The 4,692-nt window shown below is 46.8% G+C and overlaps 1 pseudogene; it reads right to left on the reverse strand.

The window, feature by feature from the left end:
* Nucleotides 1-400: 400 nt before the first annotated feature.
* Nucleotides 401-1,284, reverse strand: LOC109704473 (annotated as a pseudogene).
* Nucleotides 1,285-4,692: the final 3,408 nt, after the last annotated feature.

Consider the following 4,692-nt stretch of genomic DNA (forward strand, 5'->3'; position numbering starts at 1 on the left):
AAACCTCCTGTGAGGTCTTTTTGGGGCATAGGAAAGAGATAGGCCAAGATCCAAAACTGGATCATTGTATTGGGTAAGATCCATTTATGGCGATAATCCATTTTGAGCTGGCATCCTATTTGTCTACTTGTTTTCGTAGAGAAACATAGTCCGAGGTACATTTATAACATCAATAACAAATGTGAATCTAAATAAATGGTCATTACAGGATATTATATTTACCAAAAACTTCTCACCATCCAATTATGATTGTAACTTCACATAGAGTGAATTTAATTGTTTAATTCAGAACGGAGAAAAATTGGAAAAGCAACTAAAAGGTTCCATGTTTGAGAAGTTAGCAAAATACATCAACAAGATCAACATAAAATTATGATCCACATAGGAGCAAATTCCATCATCTACTTCAAAAATATATGGGCCATATATATAGGCTGCTTCCTATAGCGCTATTCAAGTAACTGCTCTCTAGTAAACACGTAAAATTTACCTAAAGTAGGAGGAGCCAAGAATGTGTTCCATCTCATCAAGAAAAGATGTCAAGTTACAGCACAAAACTATTCAACATATCAGGGTTATTGGCTGCCAAATTTGGAGAAGGCGATCATAAAATGAACAAGTAGCAGCTACTGAAGTCTTGGAACTCTGATCATCCAAGCATTCTCCTTTCTGCCAATCTGCTCCATATGCTAATTATGATTCATGTTTGCAATATGTTTCAAGTAAAGTAACATCTCCCTCTCCGATCTTCACAACAGCAAAACCACCATGCATGCATGCCGCCAGTACATACCAAACCAGAAATATATGGATGGTGTTTAATTCCCCAAACCGCTCCCCCTAAATGAAGAGATTTTTTATTTACAGGTTTTGTCGTTGACCCACACTCTGAGGAATTCTCGTAACTTCCTGTCAGTAGAATATTCAGATCCAAAGGACTCTTGAGTGATGCAACAAACACCCATCTTGTGGGACTTTGCATTCTGAAACACCAAGGTGGATGGATTCTGATGCAAATCCCAACAGCTAAAATGACAGTCATCTGAACCAGCGTATAACACGTGCGGGGCGGCAGATATCGAAAGATGTAGCCCATAGCTTGAATTCATGAGTGAGCCAGGATTGTAGTACATGCAACTGGGATTCCCTGAGAGAGATCACAGATATTGAACCATTTGAAAGACCAATAGAAATAGATTCCGCCAATGGGTCCCAATCAACACATAAGCACATTGCCGAGCTGATCTTTTCTGTACAAATGTCTCTCAAGAAGATTCCGGCATTTATTTAATGATACTGATCATATATTTAAAATCAAAAAAATATCAGCATAATCAAGGGAAGAAATAAAAGTTCATTTCCTTTTTAATTTTGACGAAGCGACAATATACTGAAGCTTGAAATAACCAACAGAAATTATCAGCATAATGATATGAAGCAATCAGGCATTGAAGCTGGGCACAACCAACAAAACCAACTCACAGTTTCTCAAAAGGAAAGTCTAAGGTAAAATAAATCACTAGTCACTGAACTTATAAAAAAATTTTACTTAGGGAAGTCAATTATAAGGTCTACTTAGCGGACGATGGGTTGGTTCAAGGCGTCGCCCTCCTCCCTGTTCTTCCTCCCATCCCAACGATCCTCTTCTCCCGCTTCCCCTCCGCCGACCCGGACGTGCTCCTGTTCGATCCTTTCAGCCCTACCCTCCTTTACTTCCCACGAGAGGAGCACGTGTCCGCCCTAACGTCTCCTTTAAAACTGCCCTCTTGTCCCCACATGCTCCACCTGTCTCCACCTCTTCTACTAGGCCCACCACCAACACCTTCCCTTCCTCTCAACCCTCCCAAATTTCTTCTCAACCCTTCACGTAACGGGCGCTGTTTTCGTTGCTTCGAGAGGGGACACTTCGCTGCTCGCTGTCGGGAGCCGCGTCGCTGCCTCTTCTGTATGCGATTCGGTCACTCGGCCAGATTTTGTCGCCTACGAAGTGCCTCGCTCGTCCCCACTATAGAACCTCGTCCCACCACTGCGAGACCTCTTTCCTCGGCAGCTTTTCTTCCCTTCAGGCCCCAGTCGACCGGACAGCCCTCCCTTTCTGGCTGTGTGGCTTTGGTGGATGTGGTTGGGCAGCACCTGGGAGATTCTTTAGACTTCTTGCCTCGAGGGTTGGTGGCTCGATTTGGAGGCTCGCCCTCGGACTACAGGGTAGCCTTCTTTCGGGATTCTTCCTCCGCGGTCTTCTTTCCCAGCTGGGTCGCAAGGGAATCTGCCATCGGTCGAAGCCCTATTCCGCTCGGGGACTTTGTTTTTCACTTCTCTAACTAGGTTGAGTCAGGGGAAGAGGAGAGAGGCCACTTGTGCCACAAGGTCTGGATCAAGCTACACCATTGGCCAATCTTATGCTGAAACGTAGAGGATGTGAAAGCGACAGTGAGTGGCTTTGGAGCTCTTTGGGAAGTTGATCTGGGTAGAGAGCAGCGCCTCGACGTCTCCTTTTTTCGTGTTACCATCCGCTGCCGGAATGTCAGCCTCATCCTTGAGGTGTTGAACCTGATGGTAAAAGATCGGCCTGTAGTATCCCGGACTCGTCGCAACCACCAAGGATGAGAACTTGCTGAGGTGCGTATGGCGACTTGGATGATGGGTATACTACTACTGCCAAATCAGTGAGTTGGGTAAAGAAATTGAGAAGGAATTGGGGTAAGAGAAGAAAAAGAGAAGGGATTGAGATGTAGAGAAGGTAAGAGTGGGGTTAGGGATAGAGATGAGGCTGAGGTGAGAAGAGATGAGGAAATTGGGGAAGAAGTTTACTATTTCATTGATGCTTAATATCTCTATTACAATTCTATTTATACTCCCCCTATTACATACCAAAGTGCAATTACAAGAAAGTAAAGGATTAAACTATAACTAATGGGTAAATGTTAATGGGCTGATGTGGGCCTCATCTGCTGGTGGACTTGGGCTCCTTAGCAGGCCCGCTGTCCCCCCCCTTTTAGCAGACGAATCGGGCACAACCCGTGAGTCGCTCACTCCACCTGCAGTGCGCCCGCTCCAATAAACTTAAGTTTATTTACCACTATGCCCCTTCTTTGACTGATATGGATCCTGTTGCTTTGCTGGATCCCATTTCTCCTACCTACTTCCCCTCATCTGCTCCGCTCCACCTCCGCCGACGCTACACTCCCTTCCCCTTCAGACGACCCTTGTCCTCAAGGGTCGAAGTCGGAAAACTGGCGTTTGAGGGCCCAATAATCCTCCCAGGTAGCTTCGGTTTTTTCCAAATTACTCCACTTGACGAGAACCTGGGTCAGGGCCCTGTTCCCCCTCCGAACGGTTCGCCTATCCAGAATCTTCTCGGGTCGCGCCAGCAGTTGCCCTTCCTCTCCGATCAGTGGCACCGTGGGTGAGATATGTGCCGGCGAAGGTGCCCCGCGTTTGAGCAGCGAGACGTGGAATACGGGATGGATTTTGGAGCCCACGGGAAGCTGCAATCGGTAGGCGACCGGTCCGACCCTGTCTATGATCTTGAAGGGGTCATAATACCTCGAGGTGAGTTTGATATTGCGCCAGAGGGCGACGCTGCTCTGCCGGTAGGGTTGGAGCTTAAGGTATACCATCTCCCCTATTTTATATTCCTTGTCCACTCTCTTCCTGTCTGCGTTCTGCTTCATTCTGTTCTGAGCTTCCTGGAGCCTCTCCCTCAGGACCCGTGTCATCTTCTCTCTCTCTTGGCTCCATTCTCCTACTGTCGGCCCGACCCCGAGGCCCAGGTTAACCACAGGATAAGATGGAGGGGGATACCCGTAGAGGGCCTGAAATGGTGTCATCCCTAGAGAGGAGTGGTGATTGGTGTTGTACTACCACTCAGCCAGGGTTAACCATTTATGCCATCTGTGGGGGTATTGAAAGCTCATGCATCGAAGGTAGGTTTCCACACACCTGTTTACTCGTTCTGTTTGGCCGTCGGTTTGTGGATGGTAGGCAGTACTCATCCTGAGCTTAACCCCTAGTAGTTTGAAGAGATCGTACCACACCTGACTAGTGAATATTTTGTCCCCATCGGATACTATCCCCTTCAGAAGCCCATGGAGTCGATAGATTGTGTCGAGGAAGGCTCTGGCCACTTCTAGCACGGTGTACGGGTGAGTTAACGAAATGAAGTGGGCATACTTTGTGAGTCTGTCGACTACCACCAAAATAGTTTTCTTTACCTTCCGATTTTGGGAGAGCTTCGATGAAATCCATACTTATCTCTTGCCACACCTGAGTTGGAATTTGTAGTGGCTGAAGCAGTCCCGCATAGGGCATACCATCAACCTTGTTCTGTATGCATACTTCACACTCCTTGACCCGTTTTTCGATATCCTGCTTCATTCCTGGCCAGTGAAAGTATTGTTTGGTCCTTTTGTAGGTGTGAGTCATTCCTGAATGCCCCCCCAGTGCAGATGCATGCAGTTGGTCTGTCAACTTTTGTCTCAAGTCCCCTGTTACCCCTATGTAGATCCTCCCTTTATACTTCAGCAATCCTTGATCATAGAAGTATTGGGACTGTGATTTGGGATCAAGTAGCGTTTCCTTGATAATTTGTTGCACTTGGGAGTCACCCTCATAGCTGTTGGCCACCTCCTGGACCTAGGTAGGGGTAATGGTTGTTAAGGCACAGTTATGCCCACCTTCGGCCTTCCTTCT

This window comes from Ananas comosus, unplaced genomic scaffold, assembly GCF_001540865.1.
Source record: "Ananas comosus cultivar F153 unplaced genomic scaffold, ASM154086v1, whole genome shotgun sequence".
Classification (NCBI taxonomy): Eukaryota; Viridiplantae; Streptophyta; class Magnoliopsida; order Poales; family Bromeliaceae; genus Ananas; species Ananas comosus.